This window comes from Crinia signifera, chromosome 4 (genome assembly GCF_055691185.1).
Source record: "Crinia signifera chromosome 4, ASM5569118v1, whole genome shotgun sequence".
Classification (NCBI taxonomy): Eukaryota; Metazoa; Chordata; class Amphibia; order Anura; family Myobatrachidae; genus Crinia; species Crinia signifera.
This window is the reverse complement of record NC_139220.1, coordinates 128,874,274-128,889,585: the sequence shown is the minus strand read 5'-3', so window position 1 is coordinate 128,889,585 and position 15,312 is coordinate 128,874,274. Positions and strand designations below refer to the sequence as shown.

General features: G+C 43.6%; 1 protein-coding gene across 1 annotated transcript in view; it reads left to right on the top strand.

Moving 5' to 3' along the window:
• Nucleotides 1-15,312, top strand: part of NTN4 (netrin 4) — a 139,870-nt gene that overhangs the window by 12,259 nt on the left and 112,299 nt on the right. The gene's annotated exons all lie outside the window — the stretch shown is intronic.

Genomic DNA, 15,312 nt, shown 5'->3' with positions numbered 1-15,312 from the left:
CCAACTGGTATTTTTTGGTCACATGTCAGGCATTGCCGTACTCGGGAGAAATTGGGGCACAGATTTTGGGGTGCTTTTTCTCCTTCATACCTTCTGAAAATGACAAATTTTGAGCCAGAACTGCATTTTTGTGTAAAAAAATGTAATTTTTCATGTTCACTGCCCACTTGTATCAAAATTGGTGAAACCCCTGGGGGTTTGAAATGTACACTCTACCCCTAGATGAATTCCCTGAGGGGTGTAGTTTGCAAAATGGGGTGACTTGTGGGGGGGTTCCACTGTATTGGTGCTTGGGGGGTCTTGCTAATGCCACATAGCACCCACCAAAATTCCACCAGAATCTGAGCTGCAAAATCCAAAAATCACTCCTTCCCTTCTGAGTCCTGCCATGCACCCAACTGGTATTTTTTGGTCACATGTCAGGCATTGCCGTACTCGGGAGAAATTGGGGCACAGATTTTGGGGTGCTTTTTCTCCTTCATACCTTCTGAAAATGAAAAATTTTGAGCCAGAACTGCATTTTTGTGTAAAAAAATGTAATTTTTCATGTTCACTGCCCACTTGTATCAAAATTGGTGAAACCCCTGGGGGTTTGAAATGTACACTATACCCCTAGATGAATTCCCTGAGGGGTGTAGTTTGCAAAATGGGGTGACTTGTGGGGGGGTTCCACTGTATTGGTGCTTGGGGGGTCTTGCTAATGCGACATAGCACCCACCAAAATTCCACCAGAATCTGAGCTGCAAAATCCACAAAATCACTCCTTCCGTTCTGAGTCCTGCCATGCACCCAACTGGTATTTTATGGTCACATGTCAGGCATTGCCGTACTCGGGAGAAATTGGGGCACAGATTTTGGGGTGCTTTTTCTCCTTCATACCTTCTGAAAATTAAAAATTTTGAGGCAGAACTGCATTTTTGTGTAAAAAAATGTAATTTTTCATGTTCACTGCCCACTTGTATCAAAATTGGTGAAACCCCTGGGGGTTTGAAATGTACACTATACCCCTAGATGAATTCCCTGAGGGGTGTACTTTGCAAAATGGGGTGACTTGTGGGGGGGTTCCACTGTATTGGTGCAACATAGCACCCACCATTCATTCCACCAAAATCTGTGCTGCAAAATCCAAAAATCACTCCTTCCCTTCTGAGTCCTGCCATGCACCCAACTGGTATTTTTTGGTCACATGTGAGGCATTGCCGTACTCGGGAGAAATTGGGGCACAGATTTTGGGGTGCTTTTTCTCCTTCATACCTTCTGAAAATTAAAAATTTTGAGCCAGAACTGCATTTTTGTGTAAAAAAATTTAATTTTTCATTTTCAATGCCCACTTGTATCAAAATTGGTGAAACCCCTGGGGGTTTGAAATGTACACTATACCCCTAGATGAATTCCCTGAGGGGTGTAGTTTGCAAAATGGGGTGACTTGTGGGGGGGTTCCACTGTATTGGTGCTTGGGGGGTCTTGCTAATGCGACATAGCACCCACCAAAATTCCACCAGAATCTGAGCTGCAAAATCCAAAAATCACTCCTTCCCTTCGGAGTCCTGCCATGCACCCAACTGGTATTTTTTGGTCACATGTGAGGCATTGCCGTACTCGGGAGAAATTGGGGCACAGATTTTGGGGTGCTTTTTCTCCTTCATTCCTTGTGAAAATTAAAAATTTTGAGCCAGAACTGCATTTTTGTGTAAAAAATTTAATTTTTCATTTTCAATGCCCAGTTGTACCACAATTGGTGAAACCCCTGGGGGTTTGAAATGTACACTATACCCCTAGATGAATTCCCTGAGGGGTGTAGTTTGCAAAATGGGGTCACTTGTGGGGGGGTTCCTAAATTTTAGCATCTTATGGTGCCTAGAAACCTACATGGTGCCTAAAAAATAATCTCAGAAAAAGGAGTCTCCAAAATCAAGTAGGTGCTCCTTCTATTATGAAGCCTGTGGTTTGGTCAACGTGCACACTAGGGCCACATATAGGATATTTATGAAAACAAAAGAATTGGGGGAATCAATTTTTAGTCACATTTCTCTAGTAAAATGTACTGTGTTCCTTAGAAAAATGTATTAAAATTGCAAATCTGCAAAAAAAAAGAAATTTTGAAATTTCACCTACACTTTGTTTTAATTCCTGTGAAACACCTAAAGGGTTAACAAACTTCCAAAATGCTGTTTTGAATACTGTGAGGGGTGCAGTTTTTGAAATGGCATCATTTATGGGGGTGTCTCACATACAAGTCCCTCAAAGTCACATCAGAACTGAACTGGTCCCTAAAAAAATCAGTGTTTGAAATTTTCTTGAAAATTTGAGAATTTGCTATTCATATTGTAAGCCTCCTAGTGTCCAAAAAAATTAAAAGGAAGTTGAAATAATGATGGAAATATAAAGTAGACATATGGTCTATGTTAGTTATTAACTATTTTGAGTGGTATGATTATTTGTCTCACAAGCAGAAAATTTAACATTTTGCAAATCGCTAAATTTTCCATTTTTTCACGACATTTTGGTATTTTTCACAAAAAAACACAGACTGTATCGACCCAAATTTACCACTAATTTGAAGTACAATGTGTCACGAAAAAACAATCTCAAAATCACTGGGATAAGTAAAAGCAAAAAAAAGTTATCCCCACTTAAGTGAGACATGTCAGATTTGAAAAAAATGGCTCTGTCAGGAACGCCAAAACTAGCTCTGTCAGGAAGGGGTTAATAATACATCAAAGTGCCTCCCTTAGCTCTTGCTCTGCCAAAGGGGACAGCAAGGAATGATTGCTTTATATGCTATGAGCCCTAGTGGCAGCGAGTTATAAGTTACCCCAAACATTGAAGCATAAAATCATAAACTCACAAAGTTACCACATTAACATTTGCATTATATTTCTTAAGCAGCACATACACGGTCCGTTTAACGGATCCGTTTGGGACTTAAATAGTACACATCGGATCGTATCCCTAGTGCATGCAGTATGCATGCACTGCGATCCGATCCGATGTGTACCTAGTACAAAAAGTATGTGCAGCACATACTTTTTTGTACCGTACTATGGCCCTTATTCTGAATCGGACGGTACGGCCCGCGTGCGGCCGTACCGCCGATGTTTTTAGTCTGCACATGCGCAGAGGTCAATCTGCGCATGTGCAGCCCCATTCGCCGCAGACGTATTTCGTCCGCCGCAAAGGGGGCGTATAGGGGCGTGAGGGGCTTCATACCCTCATTTCCCTATGTATACGCCCCGCGTTTCATGGGCGTTCCCATGCAAACGCGGGGCGTATGCATGCTAATCAGGGCATGACGCCACTGATGGGGGCGGAAAGCTGACGTCGCCGGATGTCAGCTCTCAGCCCCCATACAAGCTATCACACGGACGATTGTCCGTGTGGTCTCAGCTTGCGGGAGCTGCTGTGGCGTGCGGCCCTGCCTTCGATGGTCGACGACCATCGAATGCAGGGGGCAGCTCCCACCATGGTGGAGGCGTACGCCCCACCATTTTTATGCGGATCGCCAGCCGTCCGTGTACGGACGGCCGTGGCGATCCGTCTCGTGGGCGGGGATTGGTTTGTGCGGCCGGAGCACCGTGTGCGGCTCCGGCCGCACCAACCAGAATAAGGGCCTATGTGATGCGCGGGAGCGCGCATCGCATAGTACAGAACAGAGCCCTACACAACGGACCGTGTATGGGCTCCTTAAGATATATTTTTGTGAATGTTTACATTTTGTGTTTTTTTTTTATTTTTTATTTTTCCTGATTGTATCATTTTAACTGATTATTAGTATTACTGTATTAACTATAAAAGTTGAATTGTGTTTTGTCAAAATATATGCAAGACAGGAAAATTAATATGGCATATTATGGTTATAATCCAGGGAAAAATCTCACTGCAAGGTAGAACTACCACAGAAACACACCATGTTAATAATCATAAATAAATAAAATCCCTTGTTGTTAAAAAATGGTAATGGGAAACTCCACTGAAAAGTGTTACCTAGTTAAAATCATTATCTTTTGATTTTCTGATCTTGATCAAATAGTCATAAATAGGCAATTTCAGATGCTGGTGAAGATGTATTATTAGTTGTTATGGGGGAGAGAGTGGTACCACAGCACATTGCCGCTCACACACACACACACACACACACACACACACACACACACACACACACACACACACACACACACACACACACACACACACACACACACACACACACACACACACACACACTTTAAGGTATCATTGTGGTTTTATTTTCAATGGTTTCTATATTTGCATCAAGGCCACTAATTCACATAAATGTGATCAAAATATGTTGAGCGGAATAACATGTAACAATTAACTTAATTATATTAAATTAACATCATGGTATTTTTAACCTTCAGTAGCATGTGTGCCATCCTAGGAGAAACAGGGTTGTATTCCTGAGCTACCATGGTTTTTTTGACAAGGTGCTGTTCAGAAAGGTGATATGTTGCACAATAGCCCAGCTGTGGGCCAGATTCTCTAAGCTTCAAAAGTGATAAAATGGAGAAAGATAAACAGCCAGCCAATCAGCTCCTGTCTGACATTTTTCAACACAGTCTGTGACATGGCAGGTAGGAGCTGATTGGTTGGCTGTTTATCACTCTCCATTTTAACACTTTTGAAACTTAGATAATCTGGTCCTGTGACAATTATCTGTAGACTGTAGTAGGTGTCTTTAGCCATCTGTTATAGTATGGTGAGATGATATGCTCTTATCATTAATTATGGATTGTTCATTATATCTGAACTGATTGAATATTATACTTTGCTTAGCTGAAAATAAGAGTTCCCAGACATGTTTTTCTATCCTCTTTATAACTTTCACTTACTTTTTTCTCTTGAATTTAGATTTTTTTTTTTTTGCCCCCAGGGCAACACTTCTCCTACCCTGTCATGTACTCTGCAGTCCAACTCAAACATGAACAGGTGTGATATAATAGATCTACATAAAATACACAGTCAATAGGTCGACCCCATATGGTTGACACTCAAAAGGTGGAAAGGGTGAAAAGTTTGACAGAGTGAAAAGGTCGACAGTCAATAGGTCAACAAGTAAAAAGGTTGAAGGGTTAAAAGGTCAACATGAAAATGGGCCATACAAAAAGTCAACACAATTTGCTTTTCAACATTTTGTCCACTGTGAATGTGTGAGCACAATTAGTGAAAACGTAGACCATTGCAGGCTCGCTGTCTTGCCGCACAGGATACTATTCTCAGTCGTCGTCTACGAAGGTGCAAAATATTAGAAAAAGATTAAAACAAAGAACCTTGGTTTTGAACATTGTAATTTTGTCTTTCTTTTGTCCATGCTATTTTTGGTGGTATGCCCGGAAATTTTCTGAGCTGAGCTGCGCTGCAGTAGTAGGCTCTCCCGGATGCCAAGATAAGTAGGTGTGCGTGAGTGGTACCTCCAGCTGTGCACCACTGGCACACCACCTCTAGGGGCACACACATCCCTTGTGACACTCCCCATCGCATACCTCCCCCCGTCGCATACCTTCTGCGTACAATCGCTGAGGTTCCCCTGTGGCTGCCCCCGCCAATGCCAGGCCCCACTCGGGAAGTTCGGGGTTCGCTCGGGAGCCCTCAGGCGTTTGTGTGCCTGAACACATGAATGCCTAAGTGCCTGAACACCTGAGCCCCCACCCAAGCGGCTGCTGCAGAAGACCAGCGGCTGCAGCTTGAGTGGTGAGTAAATTCTTGCACATTCATCCATAGTTACATTTGTACACATCTTATGCTTAGAGAGACAGAATGGCATTTTTTTTTGGGGGGGGGGGGGGGATATAAATGCCTGATGCAGATGGCCAAGAGACATAGAGTTTGTTGGTATTCAACTGCTAGTGTAATACAGGTTGAGTATCCCTTATCCAAATATCCGTTATCCAAAATTTTCCGAAAACCATAGTCTCCAACATGTACTTTTATTTTTTGCTAAAAAGCTACTGGGTACATCTGTAACTGGTACTACTGGGGGAATAACATGTAATTGGCACTAAATACCGTATTTTTCGCACCATAAGACGTACTTTTTCTCCCCAAAAAAGTGTGGGGAAAAGTGTGTGCGTCTTATGGAGCGAATACTGCAAAAAAAGCATGTAAACAACTCCTGGATGCTGCTGCTGCACCAGCATCTCAGATGCTGTAGAAGAGCCTGCTCCCCCCCCTCCCCTAGTACTGTCAGCAGCTCCGGGCAGCGTGATCATGCAGTGTGCTGTGGGATCCGTTTGGCGAATGGGATATCATCGGCGGGGTCCCTGCAGCAGATGGGAACTAGTAGCACTACTCAGAGGCGTAACTAGAACTTTGCGGGCCCCATAGCTAATTTTTAAAAGGGGCCCCCCAACCTTTATCATGACAAGGGAGAGAGAGAGGAGTGGGTAAGAGAGATAAAGAGTAAAAGACAGACGGTTTTAATGGAAAAAGCGGGTATGAGAAAAAGAAAGTGTTAGGGAGAGAGAAATAGAGGCACAAGAGCAAGCAGGGGGTAGAGGCATAGATGGACAGATAGATGGGGGGGGGGCATGGACGGCTATATAGATGAACAGAGTACCATATGGGGCATAGACAAACAGACTGGAGGGGCATAGACAGACAGAGAGGAGGTGGCATAGACAGACAGATGGATGGAAGGAAGGAAGGAAGGAGCATACATGGAAGGAAGGAGCATAGGAGGATGGGAGGGAGCATAGATGGATACATTATAGGGGACTTAGAAAGGTGGATGGGACAGGAGGGGGCATAGAAAGACAGATGAAAAGAGCATAGACAGATGGATGGAAGGGGCATAGATGGGTGGGTGGGGACATATTGTGGGTGGTGGAAGGGCAGAAGGGGGCACAGCCGGACAGAGACAGAGCACTATACTTTAAACAGCAATTTACCAGGTAGTTTCCGCAGAGGCTCTAGGCTGTAGCAGGGCTTTGTCCATGATGTGGATAGAGCTGCTGGAGGAGCAGGACCCAGCAGCTATGTATCATTACTTCAGCACCAGCAGCCTTAGCACTCCTACAGGCCGGACGGCCCCCTCCCTTGCAGAAGCTTCTCCCGCTCCCATTCTTTGGCTTCTCCGGCAGCAGCCTCGCCTCTCTCCAGTCTCCATGACTTCGGCACCGCCTTCCCCCTGCAATGCAACCTCTCTTTCCTCGCAGCCACAGAAGATTCTCTCCCTGCTCCTCTAGTTCACCCGAGTAGGAGACTCTACACCCCCATCTCCTCCTGCTTCAGCAGCAGCCTCGCCCACTGTCAGGTGCCTACTCTAGCGGCGCTGGGGGTGTGCGGCTGACAGACTGTATAATTACAATCAGTCAGCCGCGCACCACCAGCGCCACTTCCGGATTCTGAATCCGTCGGCACTGCTTCCCCTCCACCCACCATCCTTACCTGGCCTGCGGTAGCAGGGATAAGTATATGAAATGTAAACATTTTTTCAGAGGGTGCAGGGGATTGCCTTGGGGCCCCCCCGAGCCACCGGGCCCCATAGCAGCTGCATCCCCTGCACCTACTATAGTTAGTACTATGGCAGTACTTGTTCCCACCGAATGGACCCCACAGCACACTGCATGATCCCTGCTGCCCGGACCTCTGTGAGCTGACAAGTACCAGGGAGGGGGGGCAGAGGGCATACAAGTACCGGGGGGGGGGGGGGGGGGGGGGGCGTGCATTACAGTGTTTGGTTCCGAATATTTATTTTCCTGTTTCCCTCCTCTAAAACTAGATGCGTCTTATGGTCAGGTGCGTCTTATGGAGCAAAAATACAGGTATGTGCAAGGACATGACTGCTTAGCATTCAAAGTCAGTGTCTGAGATAGGACACAAACTTTGTTTCATGTTTTAAAACCTTGTTTTATGCACAAATAAAATATATTTGTGTGTATTTCATGTGTTTGATGTGTTTGTACAACATAAATACAAGATACCTCATTAAAATATAAAAATATTCCAAAATACGGAAAAATCTGTACTCAATCTGTATATGTATTGCTGATGACGAGTAACAGCCTGCACTGCTGATTGCTTCTTGACATCTCCCACTGATACTAATATTAGTGTTACTGCTGTGATATATTTATATTATTTATTTGATACTTGCAGTCATTCTGTAGCTGGAAAGCAAATTTACAATGACATATTTTAGCAAATTCCCATGTCCTATTTTAAAGGGGAAGACAACAGGAGTTTGTATTTAATTCTACTTAATTAGTACTTTTATTTTTTTATTTGCATTTGTAGTTAATAGTATTTGATATGGTAAAAGGCCATTTAGTGTATACTTGCCTTATCTCTTGGAGGCTCCTTCAACGCTACAGGAGGTGGGCAGTGTGCATATGATGCTGCTTTTCACTGCCTAAATGGGTAATGACTCAGTATTTGTAAATGGGTCTTTAAATGGGTAAGAGCCATAAAGACCCTTTCCCACTGCAGCTCATGGGCCAGATTCTCTAAGCTTCAAAAGTGATAAAATGGAGAGTGATAAGCATCCAGCCAATCAGCTCCTGCCTGACATTTTTCAAACACAGTCTGTCACATGGCAGGTAGGAGCTGATTGGCTGGCTGTTTATCACTCTCCATTTTATCACTTTTGAAGCTTAGAGAATCTGGCCCCTTAAATGGTAAATTGCTGGTTAAATACCGGTAGTGCATGCATGATAAAGTACCAGATTAATAATGGCAATGCACTGTAGAAAATACACCATTGCTCCAACAGGAAGTAGGGCCCACAGGCAGTGGGGCCCACTGGGGGTTTGCACTGCACTCCTGGGCCAGTCCAATCCTGTCTGCGATGTGCACACACTATAATGTATACAGTGAGGGACATAGCCATGTCCCCCTCCAGTGGTCACACTCTTGCAGCACCCGGTTCTGCTCAAAGGGCAGTATTCAATGCCAATTTTCAGCATGTGCAGCGAATCCTGTTTAGGTATCTCTGCACATTCGCCGTGTTCCGGAGGGCTGGAGCATTCTCTGACAGCCCTCCCTGTCGCCCTGTTCATCGCCACAGGGAAGCGGGGGACGGTGGCAGACAGGGAGATGGAATTTTTCCTGCCTGCCCCAGAATGTGTGTGTGTGTGTGTGTGTGTGTGAGGGGGGGGGGGGGGGGGGGGCAGTACACTCCCGGGGACACAGGCAGCAGAGGCTGCCCCCCAGAGAGCTGGCAGGAGACGTGGGTAGGGAGCCGCTGCACTGCTCCCGCTCGTGCATATAAGCAGTGTGCAGTGAATATATGAATATGCTGGCCTATGTGTAAAAACAATTAAAAATTAAATATATAGTCATGTGCAGTAAGCACATGAATAAATATAGCATGCCCCTTCACAGAAAAAAATACAGATTTTTGTACACCAAATAATTTTTTTTAAATTATTTTAAAAGATCACATTCCTGTTCACCATAAAAAGATGGCGATTGCTACACGGTGGCACAAGGCGAAAATCACTTCGAAATAAATTCGCCATCCGAGCATTGAATACACTCATGGCGAGTCATGGCGAATCACATTGAAAAACCCAACGGCGAATTGCGGCAGCTAACAGACGGCAAATTGTCATTCATAGTTCGCCTTTGGCGAATTGAGAGCGTTGAATAGGGCGAATCTCTTTTCCAGTCAAAAGAATCGCCAGGGAGCTTGGAAATAGCACAGATTCCCCATTAAAAAAAACGGCGAATCAGCGGCATTGAATACTGCCCAATGTCTCAGCAGGCCAGCACAGCTTTATTCATTGCCTGAAATACACATTTAGCACTACAATAACACAGATGGTAGTATAAATATACACAATAGTGGTATTCTGTGGTATAGTGAAGCAAAAGTAGATGTCAAAGATCTGTATTTCTGCAATTTGTTTCTCAGTGGACCTCTACTAATGCAAAACTTAAAAACAATTTTGCTCATCTCTAGCAATGAGCCACGTATATATTTAAATGTAGATATGGCCTAGACATGCCTGAGACATATCCAATTTTAAAACATTCTGTGTAGCTTAGTTATACTAAAACAGATTGGAAAAAGGCTCCTGTTACTGTAGATAGATAGTACATTATATTTAAAAACTTTGAAGATGATGGGATTATTTCTAAAGCCAAGGATTATAACGTATTTAGGATGCATCAGCAATTACTTAACCATAACTGTCAGAATCTGTCTGAATCGTAGTTGACACAAAATGATTTAAATCATTTCAAGATCAAAAGCAATTAAGGATTGTGTCTCCATTCATTAAGAATATTTAGTTGTAGAATGGTATAGGGTTTTAAATAGAATGGCCCATTTTAATAATATAAAATATCAAGTTTAAAATGAAAAACATGTTTGAATCTGGAAGTAAAAGAAATATTTAATAAAAAATTAGCACTAAAGACACAAATATGCATACAACATATGCAACACGACATAAAATAAATTTATTCGACAATAAAAACAATCTCAAACGGATGATAGGGCTCAATTTAAATGGAATGACCCTCTAAAAGAGAGAGTCCAGAAGGATATTTAGGAAACGAGATCCGTAAATAACATCACCAGTGCCGTAACTAGAAATTTTGCCTCCCCCTGCTTAAAAAGTTTCTGGTGCCCCTCTGCCTCCATTTTGAATGTAAAAAAAAAACATTTGCACGTACCTCTAGGGCACCCTTTTCAAAAAGAGTGTGTGGCCTGAATGAAAGGACATGGCTTTGCAACACACCATAATGCTCATTAGACAATATGGAATAACTAATGCATACAATGTCCTGTGGTGCCACTTATACACAAAATACCCCCTGTAGTGCCACTTATACACACAATGCCCCTGTGGTACTGCTTATGCATCTTACTCTCTGGTTTTCTCCTCACTGCTGCCTCAGCTGCCATACGCGGAAGATTAAAATAGACCCAGGAGGTCCTTATCCTTCTCCACCAGAATGTTGCTGCTGCTGTGGGTTGGATGATAGCAGCCCAACACTGGTTCCTGGTTATGCAGGTTTGGATGTGAGGGGGGCGATGTATGAAGGTGCAGTAGTGGTCATTGCCAGATGGGGTGTTGTGCGCTCTTTTGGTGTCACCTAACTGAAGGGTGACACATGGGTTTGGGCAGCACCCACCCAGGGCCGGTGCAAGGCACCGGAGCGCTCCAGGCAAGTCGGGGTGGGGGCGCCCCGGTGCCGGGGGGGTGTACCTGTCCTGCGGCTGTGAAAACACTGGCCGCACGGCGCACGCTGATTGGCTGAATCTCAGCCAATCAGCATGCGGCCAGTGTTTCCACAACAGAAGCGCTTCCGCGTAGCCAGGCGGATAGCGCTCGTTATGAAATTCTTATTGACTGCAGGGACCCCCCACTGCCGCCGCCGCAAGCTTTATATACACAGCCGCAGGACAGGTACCCCTGTGGCACGGGGGGGAGGGGGGGCGAAATGCCGCCCTCCAGTGGCCGGCGCCCTAGGCAATTGCCTAGATTTGCCTAGTGGTGGCGCCGGCCCTGCACCCACCTAGTGATGCTGCTGCGCTGCACTTGGTAAGGGAGAAGGGACATGATGCACTTGTGAGGGAAGGAGGAGCTGTGATGCAGCTCTGGTTTTCTGCTGCTCCAGCTCCTGCCTGTCAGAACAGCAAGCAGGAACAAAGCCTAAGTCCGGCTTTATATTATCCACAAGATGTACTTATATGAGTTCTAAACGCAATTTATTTTAAAAAGCTTACTATTAAAACTTCATTTTTCAGACATATCATTTTCCATACTATTACCATTTAATATTCTTTATAAGCGTGCCTCCAAAAACCTTAGTGGTTCCCTTCAGTCGTCTCTTAGACTATTCCTTTTCAGTGTTTATTCTGAACCTTCTTTGGGAGCACCACCAACTAGTGATTGCTGATCAGCCGTTGTCTATGCTGGTTGTAAGTAATTGTAACTTTGAACCTTTTCTTGTAATTTATCAATCGGCCTGTGCCAACTCTATCTAAAATTGGAACAGCAAGCATCCCAGACCCGGCCCTCCCCACAGACTTCCCCGGCGCTGGCTCCCCCAAGTCGCCGCGGGGTATGCGGACTCGTTGTTACACCACTGAACAGCCCTTAAATGTACTTGAAGAAAATAATGGAGTTTTAGGAGTAATGAATGAAGTTAGTGGATGAATATGGATATGAATAAAATAGTTCCATTAGTAATATGACAGACAGGTGATGCATCCTTTGAAGTCTTTGACGCTTCATAGACATTTACTAACAAAAAGGATCCACTAATCCATCTGTTTGTCATATTACTAGTGGAACTGTTTTATTCATAGCCATATTCATCCACTAACTGATAGGGTGGTTTATGTACTTCCACTCTTTCACCTCTTTCTTTATGTCATATCGGTATCCATATACTGTAGGGTACTCTTATATGTAATTACAGAAATCTGTACAATAAACAGTTGTTCTATTTAGGAGGTTACTGTACAGTCTCTGTATTATACAGTCTAAAGATAATTAGGTATTTTAGTCTAATAAGCATTTTTATAAAGAACAGTGGAAAGGACAAGCATGCCAATGAATATTCTGAAAGGACATGTATATGACGTGGATAAATATGCAGTCTGCATAGTTGAAATGTTTGTGTATTCAGAACTGTGTAATGCACACTCATTATTACATTGCCTTAGGTAACTGAAGTATTTTAAAACTATGCAAATATTGAACACAGCAATAAAACTACTGTGCATGTTAGTTTAGCTACTGTGCAGAAATAAATGGTTAATATAATAGCAATGATATGTGGAATATCTTAAACGTCAATACAGCATGATGAGCTGAGTACAAAATCTGTGAGGCGGCACATTACAAACTGCGTATACTGAAACACATACAATGTCATTAAAATTATTGTATAAAACGACCTTCAGGTTGTGTGTATAAGGGCCTTATTCTAGTTCACTCTTTCTGACAAAATCCTTTTTAGATGGACAAAACCATGTGCACTGCAGGGGGGGCAGATGTAAAATGTGCAAAGAGAATTAGATTTGGGTGAGTTATTTTGTTTCTGTGCAGGGAAAATACTGACTGCTTTATTTTTACACTGCAATATAGATCCTACTTTGAAGTAAAACCCCACCCAAATCTAATTCTCTCTGCACAAGTAACATCTGCCCCCCTGCAGTGCACATGGTTTTGTCCATCTAAGAAGGATTTTGTCAGAAAGAGTGAACTAGAATAAGGTCCAAGGTGTACATGAAACATAAATGCATTTCATATTTAGACTTGGGTCCCATCTCCAAGATATCTCATGGTACATGCAAATATTCCAGAATACATAATAATCCAAAATATTCAGGCCCCAAGTATTTTGGATATGTGAGACTCAAGCTGCATATAAATTAACTAGTAAGTCCACTCGAAGCAAATGCTTCGAAAGCTAGTCTGCTACCTTGTGATTGCCTCTGTGTTTGTGCACGTGTGTTTGTGCATAAAGTGGTCCTGGTGGGGTGGTGGAGCTCTCTTCCCTCCCCCCCCCCTCCCCCCATATGTCACAACCAGGGTGGGTGCTAGGTTGTTCGGTACCCCCCTGCAAGCTCTACATTTATGGCCTATGTCACATACCCATGAAAAGAATAATGCGGGCCATATAATGCCACCCTTAATGCAAATTATGCCCCACAGTGCAAAACAATCAAACAGCCCAAATATTGGTGCGCGCGGAAGGCGCGGTGCAAAAATTTAGGGCATGGCTTTGTGGGACAGGTGATTATGCACACCGTAATTCCCATTACACATTATGCCACACAGGGTAATGCCCCTTACATATTATGTGTGGGCCTTATGTATAATGGGCATCTCTGTGTGGGCCATAAGAATAATGGGCATCTCTATGTGGGCCATATGAATAAGGGGCATCTTGGTGTGGGCCATATGTATAATGGCCATCTCTGTGTGGGCCTTATGTAGAACGGGCATCTCTGTGTGTGGCATATGTATAACGGGCATCTCTGTGTGCGGCATATATATAATAAGCGTTACGGAGTGGGGCATATGTATAATGGGCATCATGGTGTGGGGCATATGTATAATGGAAATCTCTGTGTGTGGCATATGTATAATGAGCATTATGGAGTGGGGCATATGTATAATGGGCATCACGGTGTGTGGCATATGTATAATGGGCATCACGGTGTGTGGCATATGTATAATGGGAATCTCTGTGTGTGGCATATGTATAATAAGCGTTATGGAGTGTGGCATATGTACAATGGGCATCTTGGTGCTGTGGGCCATATGTATAATGAGTATCTTGGTGTGGGGCATATGTATAATGGGAATCTCTGTGTGTGGCATATGTATAATGAGCATTATGGAGTGGGGCATATATATAATGGGCATCACGGTGTGTGGCATATGTATAATGGGCATCACGGTGTGTGGCATATGTATAATAGGCATCACGGTGTGGGGCATATGTATAATGGGAATCTCTGTGTGTGGCATATCTATAATGAGCATTATGGAGTGGGGCATATGTATAATGGGCATCACAGTGTGTGGCATATGTATAATGGGCATCACGGTGTGTGGCATATGTATAATGGGAATCTCTGTGTGTGGCATATGTATAATAAGCGTTACGGAGTGGGGCATATGTATAATGGGCCAATTCTCGGCGTGCAGGTTGCAAAACTGCGGTATAAAGTAGTCTTTTCCTGCAATGCTGTGCCCCTTGCAGTGAGGCTACACCCCTGTTTTTTTGTGAATCTCCACTTTGCGGCTGGGGATTGTTATGTTACTGGCAGTGTTGGGGGGAATTGTATGTTTTCTTGTGGTGGCCAATTCTCGGCGTGCAGGTTGCAAAACTGTGGTATAAGGTCTTAAGGTATAAAGTCTTTTCCTGCAATGCTGTGCCCCTTGCAGTGAGGCTACACCCCTGTTCCACTTTGCTGCTGGGGATTGTTATGTTACTGCCACTGTTGGGAGGAATTATATGTTTTTTTATGTAATGCCCGTCCTTTTGTAGCTCCTCCCACATCACCGCCCACTTTCTGCCCCGCCCACAGTTCCTAAACCTATTTTCCTACAAAAATAGCACTGCATATATATATATATATATATATATATATATATATATATGTGTGTAATGACACTGAGGGGTAAATTTTCTAAGATGGAGTTCTATTGAAGATAAGATGTTGCCCATACCAACCAATCAGATTCTACTTATTTATTTATTACCTTCTGGAATATAATAGATTTGGGGCGAGATTCTCTAAGCTTCAAAAGTGATAAAATAGAGAGTGATAAACAGACAGCCAATCAAACACAGTCTGTATCATGGCAGGTAGGAGCTGAT